Here is a 12629-nt window from a genome sequence, read left to right as displayed (position 1 = left end):
CCAGGGGAAAAATTAGTATCCCTTTTTGTTCGATGATGTCTTTTAAGCTTCGTGCTATCTCTTGGCAGACTGTTTTCTTCAGCTTTTCTAGCAAACAGGTTAATATTATGTTTCATCTAGTATCGTTTATCTTCTGTATATGATTCATTTCATGTACACTAAACTGAAATAACAATCTTACTGATGCATCTGTTTCTTATAATTATGTCATTCAATATTTTTCGTCTCCTCCATATGACCTTTTCCATTTATGGTGGCCTCACAATAACACTGGAAATGGTGCATAGAGAACACAGCGCCCAAACTTTGACCTTGACCCTTGGCCTTTCATCTTGACCCGTGACCTTTAACCTTGGCCCGTGACCTTTGACCTCTACCTATGATCAATGTGCGTCAAAATGGAAGCACCTCTTCCCATCCCCACACATAATGTCCTTGCCAAGTTTTATTCGAATACCCGGTAAGATTAGGTCTGAAGATAACGTCGAATCCTTAGATTTGACCTTTGACCCGTAACCTTGGCCCTCGATCTATCTGCATCAAAATCGAAACACTTAATCCCACATCTACGCATAATGTACAGGTATGTGCCAGTTTTTTAATGCAAATCGGATTGGGCATTCATGAGACATTTTATTGCATACATTATACATACATAGAATCGACTTGATGACAGTTGCTATGCCTTCGATAAATAAAATAGAAAGAAAGAAAAAAAGAAAAGATAAGTTAAAGAATATCTCAGTGAAGCCTCCTTACATACACCCACGCAGGATATCACCAACAACAGCCACGACAACATCACATCGACCGAGGGAGGTAAGGCCCGGGTAGAGAGATATTCGTGACAATAGGAGGACTGCCACAATCAAATCATCTTCTCCGGGCTTATTACAGAACACCCGCGACGAAGACTACACTTTTGCTTGAGTCATGGGGTGTAGCATCGATCTCCCTGCCGGCGGTGATGGTGCGAGGGTGTGAGGACGAGGTGGAGAAGACAACCCGCGCCATTCAGTGAGAAGGCGCAAGATGTAAATTTGTCCTGGATGGAGGGTATGTCACACTCCGCGCAGCTGTAACTTCCCCGCGTTTGATTTGTTGGGGGAAAAAGCTGTGGTGGGAAAACAGTGTTCGTGCATCGTTTTCCAACTGACTTGATATAGGAAAGAAGTTTGATATAGAAAAGATGTTTGATATAAAAAACATGTTTGATACGGAAACAATGTCTGAGTAGGGATGCTGCAAGAGGACTACATACTGCCGACAGTAAAATGTAGGTGCGATCATTATAAATCAAGAGGTAGAACACTCAAACTATGACTGTAATGGAATGTATGGTGGGTTGCGTAAGGTGGATAAGAAAAGAAATGTAGGAGTACGTGCTGGATATGGAGTAAGGAAAACTGTTGATCAAAGGTCAGAAACGTGCATATAGGCTATGGCGTGGTCATACATAATGGATGCCAATAGGGTGAAGTTAGAGAGAGAGAGAGAGAATCTGTTGATATACAAATGGGCTCATACTCCAAGGTGTAAATATGCAGCAAGTCTTGTCTTTCATATCCAGTGGTTAGATATGGTGGTAAATGACGGGAAACCGAGATTCGTGGAGATTTACGCGTCGTAAAAAAAAAAAAAAAAAAAAAAAAGTCTAATGGCTTATACGATTCACTCATAATAAAAACTGGCAAACAAAACAAAAGCCAATAAGGTAAATTAATACAATGTGTTCCTTATTTAACTGGAGGCGGGACGAACTCCTTCGATCGGATTACGCATTCTTCCTTCTAATTCTTGCTTCCACCAGACGATTTTACTCATCTCGTAATGAAAAGGCTAATGAAAGCTATACTGAATCCCTCTAGTTCGGAGAAAGTGTCTCCTGTGTCACATAACATCGTTTGGAAACACCAAAAAAAAAATGAATAAATAAATAAATAAAAAACAACACGATTTCGGATTCAAGGGGCTTAACAGAATACAAGCCAGTACATAGCTGCATTAGAGACTGCTCTGTTATATTTCATTCATGTGGTAACCAAAATATGCCCATTATATTTGTATCTCGATATACAGTACGTAATAAATTTTCAGTGAGGTATAATGAATGGTGTAAGATTATAAGTACAAAGTGAAAAAAAAAAAAAAGAGGTATAATTTCCCCGTTACCTGTAAATGAAGGGAATTATGAGGGTGAGGTATGTAATGTGATAGCGCCACACATTTAGGCTACTGTGAGTCATGGATCTGGACTAGGATTCACAAATACGAGTAGACTTACAATTAGTTGCGTTTCGTTACTAAGACAAGATTTGGCGGGGAATAAAGACTTTTAAAAAGACATACAGTATAATGAAAGCTTGTTCACTTTCCTTTCCCTAACCATTTTAGTTACTATATGAAATTTATCGCGATTTTTTTTCCTGGAATCCTTCCGTTCCTCCCCATCAATGGAGGTAACATACAGTATTTATCTTTTCACGGCTAATACTCATAATCATTGTATATTTATTTATTTATTTTATTTATTTATTTATCCAACCCTGTAATCCCAGATATTCCATGTCCAGGATGTTTGCCTTGTGATACCCCTCCTCCAGCAATCCTGGAAACACCCTTCAGTACATTTTTTTTTTTTTTTGGTGTGTGTATGCTTATATGTTTGTTAATTCCAACTATAAGCTTGGAATACTACAACCTTGAATAATACTTCAAATCTTCAGTCTTTTCACGAAATAAAGAAGGGCAGAGTCTATAAAATATTCAAGAATCAAAAATAGGATCGAGATTATATATACATATTAAAAAGGCAAATAATGGAGCCAAACTTTACATTTGTACAAAGCAAATAAAGGACGGAGATTGTATGTTTTCACGAAGCAAATTTAGAGACGAGCTTCTACATTTTCCACGGTGTGTGCGTCCGTGCGTGCTTGAATGTGTAAGCGTGTCTAAACCCCTGAAGGAATAAAAATGAAAAAAAGAAAATCAGCAGCAGTCATATGTATGGACCAATCGACGTCAGGGGAGACCATGAAGAAAACGTAATAGGCTGGTGTATTTTGCAGGGTGTGTGCGTGAGTGAATGCCTCAGCGTATTCAGACTTCCGATAGCGTATTCAAACTCCCCCACCACCACCACCACCACCACCAAAAAAAAAAAAAAAAAAAGAGTTAGGTCAGCGTTTGGCCTTGTCCTGTAATCTTAAAAACAATACCTGGTACCACGTAGTTTACCTCATGAGATATAGCTAATCCCTTCCACCATGTGTGTATGTGTGTAGCCTATGCCTTTATGTATGTACGGTATGTATTTATGTATGTATATGTGTATGTATAAAGTGACATCTTGAGACTAAAAATTGAAATATATGTGAAAAGTGACATACAGCCTATTATGAAGGTTGTGTCTTGGGAGTCTTCACCAGGCTTGAGAGGGATCCATACCACTGAATATATTACACTCTCTTGCCCACTGTCTCCCACCATACTGATTATATTGATGGAGGAGGGGAGAGGTATGCCACGTGAAAGGGAGAGAGAGAGAGGGAGAGAGGGGGGTGAGGCAGAGGGAGGGAAGGAGAGAGGAGGGGAGAGATATAGACTGAACAGTACGTGGGGAGGAGAAAGGACTACGACTGTGTGTGTGTGTGTGTGTGTGTAAGACAGACAAACAGACACAGACACAGAAAGACAAACAGACGGACTGACAGACAGCTACTGAATAAATTATTATGATACGGCGAAGGTTTGCAGGAGTAAAATGTGCAGAGGAATGAAGGAAGATTTGAGAGAGAAGTCGAATGTCAGCCGGTGGAATACATGTCGGAAGCAAGAGAGAAGAAAGTGGAAGACAAGACAGTGACAGGAGAGGAGAAGAAAGTGGAAGACAACACAGAGGCAGAAAATGGGAAAGTGGAAGACAAGACAGAAGCAGACAGTGGGAATGTGGAAGACAAGACAAAAGCAAGAGAGGAGAAGAAAGAGGAAGAAAAGACAGAAGCATGAGAGTAGAAGAAACTGGAAGACAAAAGCGGTGAAGAAGTGGAAAACAAGACAAGCAAGAGAAGAGAAGAAAGTGGAAGACAAGAGAGGAGAAAATAGTGGAAGACAACAGGAATGAACAGAGTAGAAGGCAAACGAGGAGCAGGAGAGAGAAGAAAAAAAAATGAAAGACAAGAAGGAGGCAGGACAGGGGAAGAAATATCTTGTACGCAGATAGACAGACAGACACGGGCGAATAAACTCCGATAGACTTCTTTGGCAATAGTAATGAACTCCTCCAGTAACAGGATTTTTTATTTAACATTTTACTGCCACACGATTTTATTCAGCTTTGGTGAGTCGTCTGGTAAACAAGATCAATAACAAGAACAACAGTAGCATCAACAATAACAATTACAAAACCACCATCACAACCACCACAACCAACAACAACAACAGCAACAATAACAATCATCTATCTCGTAAATAATTCCCGCGCAGTTTCACCTACCTCATTGACCTTTTCATTACGAGTTTTAAGTTGTCATTAGTTTCGTCTATATATAGCAAAAGCACATAACTAAATCGACCACAGTGTCTTCACCTTAACTTGGCCCAGATTTTCGTCCTTTTGTAGCTTATTTCACGTAGGCAGAATGCGAGGTTACTCTGGCTCTTACGTCATTTCCATAACACTTCTTCGTGGCTAGCAATATGTTCTAGTTTTTATCTATTTTTACAACTCAGCCTTTACGAAATCGGGCTACGGCAATTTTAGGCCAAGTTACAGTGAAAAGCACGGGAAAAAAAAAAAAAGGGGGGGGTGGGGGATGAGAGTGGTGTGGGCGGAGACGAAGAGGTAGTCTAAGAACGAGGTGGAAGAACGTGCGTGTGTATGTGTATGTATGTATGATGTATGTGTGTGTACATAAGTGTGTGTGTGTGTGTGTGTGTGTGTGTGTGAAGGGCGGTCCTTTATTCACCTTTTCCCACGCTTACTCGCAACTACCCATTGTTATTACCAAAAAATCTTTCACTTAGCTCTGTATAAGCTCCCACCGCCATTTTTTCCGAAATATTAAGAAACTGATGACCTTTAGAACTGGTACTGCTCAAGCGTTATTTGAATTAGGAGTTGATATTGGAGATGCATTTGGACGAACTTGCGATTTTTTCTTATTTTCCCTTGTTTTGTTCGTCTGTAAAAAAAAGAAAAAAAAGAAAAAGTAAATCCCAGCCATATTCTTAATTGTTTTGGAGACGTAACACCTCTTCCTTGGCGACTTATTCCTCAAATTTTGCTTCAATATCCTCTTCTATCCTCGTCTTCATTTTTCCCACTCAGGTTTCAGTCTCCTTCTGTGGTGCAGGTTAACGCAATTTTGATGTGCTTGTTATTTTTTTTTTTTTCATTTTCATTTTATTCTATTCTATTTTACTGTCAGCTGACTTTATCCAGCTTAGGACAGGCCTCTCGTGATGAAGGATTTCTTTCTTTTTCAGACCAAAGATAAAAAATAAAGGTGAACTTATTTTAAGCAAGCACACATGTACGCAGATCTACTCTTTGTATTAAACAGTCGTATGCTTTATAGAAATTTAGCCATAGTAATAATAATAATGATGATAATTTTGTCGCCTTTTTTCAACATATCCAGCAAAGTCGAGTTTGAATAAAGCAGTGATATGACTCGGATGACTGGAGTGACCGGAGAGGCAGCGGGCGTGAAGGAAAATGACGCGGAACAAAGGAAAAAGTCAATGTGCACGAACATAGCGCAAGAAAGATTTTAAATGTTTGGCATTAGTTTGAAACTTTGGCGCCACATCTCAAGAATTAGTAGAGAAAAGAGGCATAAATACAGAGCAAGGGATGAGCTCTGACCTCGTAAAATAAATTCAGGCCGAGACATGAAAGCGTCGACATCTCCGTCAGCGCTACTCAACAAACGATTTACAAAACGTCTGTTCATGAAGCCAAGCCAAATAATTGAAGCAAGCCATTCTTTTTTTTTTTTCGTTGTCGTCTTTCGTGATTGGATTATGTAATATCAATAGACCGACCACCTACTTTCATCCGTTCACAGCATTGACCCTTTTTCATATTCTGTTCTTGCTGTTTCCAGATGGTTTTATTCAGCTCAGACTGGATGGACTGTTGATGCAGTGGCCCCAGGTTTATCTGAACGTGAACCCAGTAGACTGCAGGCTGAATTTGCCCTCGCACAGTCTTTGGGGGGATAGAGAGAGATTACAGCCTTCATGGCTACCAGGGGGACTAATTCTGAACCTTTACAAAAATCGTCTGGTAGCATATCAACACGAAAATTTAAACAGCGTCATCGGTCTGGAGAAACTTAAACATTCTGAAGCCTTGAGTCTGATCCCAATACTCTACACGTCAAGGAGGGTAATCTGTGAGGAGCTGTTGTCGTTCTACAATACGTGTAAAGAAAATTGACGGAGAGTAAACAACACCTTAAACCCGAAGCAAAAGGCAGGCACGAAAACGACATTGACCGAACAAAACCCGACAGTTACTGGGGCCGAATCCATAAAAGGGTCTTGGTCAGTTTTTGCGGTTATATGTTAGTCTATACTTTTTTCACTTTAACTCGACCTAAAATGCAATCTCATAATCTTGAATGTTGAGCTGTAACAAAAAATTAACACTACAGTGTTACTAGTCACGAAAAAAGGGTATGGAAAAGGTGGACAGACGTAGCACTTTTTCCGTCATTGAGCCGCGTGAAATAAACTGCAAGAGCTAATATCTGCACCAAGATAAGGTGAAGCAACTATAGTCTCCATATCAGGAATCTCTCTCTCTCTCTCTCTCTCTCTCTCTGTCGTATATTTTAGTTTGGCATTCACAATAGTTTTAATTTTGAAGTGTTTGATAGAGGAATGAATGAAGACGAAAGTAAAAACAGGCAATATTTCATACAACTTAGTCCCGTCACCCCCAGTACTTTTTTTTTTTTTTTTTTTTTTTTTGCTGTATCCTGACGATTTTATTCAACTTAGCGTAGTTTTTCGAAAGGGCCAGGTTACATGTAGTCTTCATTAACCCCTTCAGTACTTCAGGACTTCCCAAGATTTAAAAGAAATATGGAGATACGAGAATAAACAAAACTAATACACCATTGCAGTGAAAAATATATTCTCGGGAAAAAAAAAATAATAGATACGACTTTTGGTGGCGCTCAAAGGCCGAAAATGGCGGGAAAGTGAGGCCAATGCATTTGTGGGTTGGCGCTGCATAAAGCAACGTGTGATTTGACGCCATTAAGACTCTGGAGCAGTTATCCATTCACTCGCGATGTTTGCCCAGTGCCGATACTACCTGCAACCGATACTACCTACAACCGATATTACCTGCAACCGATACTACCTGCAACCGATATTACCTGCAGTCGTCATTACAAGCAACCGATATTACATGCAACCGATATTACCCGCATCTGATATTGACCAGATCTGATATTACCCTCATCCGATATTACCCGCATCTGATATTATCCCCATCCGATATTACCCACGTCTTATATTACCCGTATCCGGTATTACCCTGATTTGATACTATCCTGATCCAATATTACCCTCATCCGATATTACCTGCTGTATAATATCCTTTTGTACGTTCATTTATGCTGAGTATGGCGATATTGGAAGGATTTGGGTAACACGGATGAGGATGGTAAGCTGCAATAATCAAAATAAATCGCTTAGGAGAAGGTGTTCGGAGTTATGAGGGGGGAATGGATCTGCACAGGCACAAGCTACGGTAATCATTTTTTTTTTGTTTTTTCGCCCGACGGAACTGTCACTCCTAATTTTGATATGCTAGGTCGCGGTTGCATAAAATTTTTTCGATGATCCGTAATGATGAGGCAGAAATGAGTCTCCTTGGTTACTAGTCAAAAATCGGCCGTCTAATATGATTACGTTTGGCCATCAACGAGCTAGAAAGGGTTAGAGATTTTCATTAGGCAAGAGTAAACGCGCCGCAGTACCGTTTCCTCTCTCTCTCTCTCTCTCTCTCTCTCTCTCTCTCTCTCTTATCTACCATGGTCGGGATATCTCAAGCATTCAAATCAAGCTAACGCCAAACTATTTCAGGCGCCTTGAGAGGAAAATAAATCAGTTTCTTAAGTTTTCCCCGAGGCAGTGCAGAAGGAGGGAGATGCTGGCGTTGAAAGGGCGGGAATCCTCTCAAAATGTCATCATTCATTTTACTTCTCGGAATGGGTCGATTTTGTTGTGAAGGCTGTGAAAGAATTATGTTTTCTGTGTTAAACTACGCAGTATTCCTCTCTCTCTCTCTCTCTCTCTCTCTCTCTCTCTCTCTCTCTCTCTCTCTCTCTATCACCCGACCAGTGTAATGTCACATCCACCGCTAGGCATTTGTCTCATAACTTTATTTCTCATTCAGTGTCCATTTCATATTTTGCATCTTTTACGTCAGTATTTAGTTGTTTAGTTTATTTCTGTGTACTATCCAATTTTTCTTATTTCTTTTTCTAGAAGGTTTCAGATTTACAGATCCAGATTCATTCGTCATTATAAGTTTATTAATCACAATTCCCTGCCAGCATTGCGTCCAGCCATCCATATTTCTCCCGCATTGTGTCCTGCCATCCGTATTTCTCCTCCTTCAGCATCAGAGAGCATCCTTCCTTCTCATATTCCTCTGTTGTGTGCTTCATATTGCCTTCACATAAAATAATATTCGTGTGCCGCCCCCATCGCCACAGCCGCCAGGGATACGTCGGCGAGCTTATGATGGTAAATAGGTTTGTATTCTAAGTGGCTTTGGGGATTTCGTAACATCTCTCTTTTAGCGATTTTATTCAACACATTATACCTCAGTATCGTCTGGTATGCTACTGATGCAAACCACGTCGATGTTAAAACAATATATATAAATAATGTGCAAGACAATGCTAAGGTGTGATACGTAAAACAACCCGCTAAGGAAGATGTTTTATGAAGTCTTGAAATTGGCTCTCTTTTGTATTGTTTTTTGTTTTTCTTGGAAGGAACGGTTTGCGGTCTCCTGGCCTTTGGTTCCTTCTTCCTTGAATTAAAAAAAAATAGTAAATCACATCCATGGAGGGACATTCATCTGGGTTCTCATAATATAACTACAAATTTGCTCTATAAAAATTGGGAGATTGGTATATCGCTAAAACCTCTGTCATTTCGCTCCTAGATCCCAACCTGGCGATGCTGTGTTTCTAAGGGGAACCATGAGGTAATCCTAAGTGTGTTTCTAATGAGGGCCTCTTCGTAATTTGAAGTATCTGGAGCCACAGTAGCCGGGAATTCTTCAGCATTTTCATGAGTCAGTATTTGTGAGAACTTCTTTACCAATTAAACTCCACATGAATTAATATTCCTGGTGCCAATGCCAGATGAATTCGTTCTGATCTGAAACGACAACTTTGAGAAGGATACATTTGGAGAAAGGACCTTGACGAATTCTGGGTGAGAGGGGGTTGCTACTCTGTTATCCGGAAATTGGTTATCCGCTTGCTTTTGCTATTCTTATGTGTCTGTGCGAATATTTTTCCTTTGAGCAACAAATGGAGTCAGGGTAATCGGGTTTCGGTTCCACGTGGAAGATGACTTCTGCTGTGCCTTTACTATGGCTCAACCACGTATACCCACATTAGATGTACGGTAACAAGAAGCGGTACCAAGGCACAGCAACCCCGTCCCTGGCAGTCATTTTAGTGCTGACGTATAAACACAACAGCATATCTAGTCAAAGATGTTACATCAAATTTGGAGAAAATCTGGTGCAAATTTACGATTTTATGCCCATTTGAAATTTTAGGTCCGACCCACCTGACACTGACCCCCCAACCGCTAACTGGGGAGTGATCCCTCTGATGTCATGAGGCATGTTATAGGATGCATATTTGAAAGACGCATCTTTAAGTTTTGGCTTTATGTCGATATGACGAATTTGAAAGGAGTTATGGCGAAAAAATATTATATATATATATATATATATATTTTTTTTTTACGTGTTCTGGGCCTACAGCCTGAGCCTTGGCCCAATTTGGCCCAAAATTTAATCAGGTGATCAGAAGGTTGTAATTTTAATCAAAATCTCTGACAGAGACAAACAAACAGACAAACCGAGTGAAAACAATACCGGTCCCCGAGCCCCTCCGGGACGGGGACGGGTAAAAATACAATATCAGCCTTACCACAAAACTTTCATTTAAAAACTGTAGTCGTTATCTAGCGCATGCTGTGTGTTCTTTGCTTAAACTGCTTGAGTGGATTCAATGCCATATCCACCGTGATCATCAGAATAGCGATACGTTGTTTATTTCTTTGGAAGGAAAATGTGGACGGGGCCACTGAGATTGTCTTATCTTACCTTGGGGACACAAAATGGAGAAGGTTGGGGATCACTGTTCTAGGTAATCCAACACGAACTTAAGTACGGTATTCTATTCTGTCTAACACCGGACGATTTTAATTGCCTGAGAGAAGCCTTTGACCTTCAGGGGGTTAAGGTGAAGCCGGGCGAAGCACCACACGTTTGCATACCACACTTACAATACATGTACACACATCAAACACACACACGCACAACACACATTCACACCACACCACACACCCACACTTCCTCACACAGCCATTCACTGAACCTAAATAAACTTGCCACAAACGTTTTCACAACCAGTGCAAACTACATCAGTCTGTAGAAAGTGAACTGAACTAACCCAGCGACAACAGCATTCGTGATTGTCTGATATCCATACCTTCTGGGGGTAAGAAAGCGCTAATAATCACAATATTTATTCGAATATCTGGATTTCACACGATACCGCGCAGACGAGAAGAATGTTTTTTTTTTTTCTTACTTTTTCACCAGGTAATATTATTCTTAGTTGATTATATTAGATTTTTGTCTGTCAGCCCCACGAGGGTCGCTTAAACAAGATAATCACTCCCGTCATGGGCTGAAGAAATGGAGGTGACAGCTTCCTCGAACCCCTCTTCCCCTCCCCATAGTACATTATTGCTTGGAAGAAAGATTTGCACACTGTCTCGCACAGCACTGGAGTTAATACATATTATGGAACTGAAAAAGGAAAATAAAGTGATGCTCTTCATTGCGTCTAAGGGACTCAAATCCCCAATCTCCCACCCCCCCTTCGGATTTCAAACAATTGTGTAAAGTATTTATAAAAAAAAAAAAAGAAAAAAAAAGCAACATTCAATTCAACAAGATGGTTTAATATGGAAAATTTATCCCTGAAGAAGAGGTGCTACGAACTAGAGGCCATGTAGGTAGGGTATATAGAGTCTCTGCAACGAAGAATCCAACGGCACACACGACTCCCTAACATCGCAATGTATACACGTTATCTAACAAAAGAAAAAAAGAAAAAGCTAGCAGAATGGTAACTGATTTCGCAAGAAACGAAATAGTTCTTCATATCCTAGCAATATACTTTATCTACCTATCAGTCTATCTTTATACCTATACCTATCATCTCTATCAGTCTGTCTTCATTTATCTATCTGTCCATCTCTGTTAGTCTGTATACCTATAGTCAGACACTTAATTCTGGAGACGGCCACAAACACCTCGCCTCCATGTCACCCTGTCCTTCGCCATCAGGCTTCCCTTTCTCCAGCCCAAACCGCCCTCATTCAACATTCATAATAACTCTCCTTCCCATCCCTTCACTTCTCCCTCGTCCCCCCCCCCCCCAGCCAAAAGCTACTCTTAACAGCAGCGATATTTGTATGAAATTTTTTAGCATTATGTAAAGCACCTTGAAGTACGGTAATGTATATAACTGTGCATGGCTCATTCAGTTCAACTATATAAGCAGAGATTTTCTCCCCTTTGCAGCCCATTTCCCTCAGTGCAGTGTCAGAATAAGACATTAGTACAGCCCTGGTGTCCTTTCCATGGCACCCGCTCGTGACGAGGGCCACATTGCAGTTATATATATATATATATATATATATATATATATATATATATATACACACACACACGAGTATATATAGTTCCGCATTCAAGATGGAGTAATATCGCCTTTACGCCTTATTTAAGTAAGCATAATATGGTTCTTTGGTTTTCAAAATGGTGTAGAAATTAATTTTTAGGTTAGTATATATCGCAGTTGTTCTTTTAAGTCTGTTCACCGAAAGTAAAATGACAGTCTCCGAAGTAGCCCAATTGCTGACAAGACATAGAATTACGAGAAATTCTTCGACTAAACAAATTCATTCACTTTTCTAGGTTTAGACATTCTATATTAAATTTAGTTGAGATTATATATTAAAAGTACAGTAGATATTGACACTCATCAGTAATTATGCATATTATCGAATATTCATGAACCTGAAAATCTATATGTATAACTATTCATCTGTCGCCTTTGGTTTCAAATTATACGTCTCCGCCGAAAACGAAAACATTCAGTAATATCTTACCTAGCTGGCGTCGAGTTACTCTTCAAGGAGCTCCCAGTAGATTGATAATTAGCCAGAAATCGACGAAAAGACGAAGAAACGTTGAGTGATGGAGAGAGAGGGAGAGACAGAGAGGGAGGGAGGGAGGAGAAAACAGTGCCGCGCTTGAGACGTCGCTGGTACAG

The 12629-nt window shown here is 40.1% G+C and overlaps 1 protein-coding gene across 1 annotated transcript in view; it reads right to left on the bottom strand.

The window, feature by feature from the left end:
- The window catches only part of LOC145411314 (ionotropic receptor 93a-like), an 83105-nt gene extending 70476 nt beyond the window's left edge, over positions 1-12629 (bottom strand). Inside the window, exon 1 of the mRNA XM_080281338.1 lies at positions 12466-12629. The gene's annotated coding sequence lies outside the window, so the exon portion shown is untranslated. The remainder of the gene's footprint in view (positions 1-12465) is intronic.

The sequence above is a fragment of the Coenobita brevimanus genome, chromosome 89 (assembly GCF_032717465.1).
Source record: "Coenobita brevimanus isolate Jiangsu-jjx chromosome 89, ASM3271746v2, whole genome shotgun sequence".
NCBI classification, from domain to species: domain Eukaryota; kingdom Metazoa; phylum Arthropoda; class Malacostraca; order Decapoda; family Coenobitidae; genus Coenobita; species Coenobita brevimanus.
Note: the sequence above shows the minus strand (reverse complement) of the source record. Positions and strands in the feature narration are given on the sequence as shown.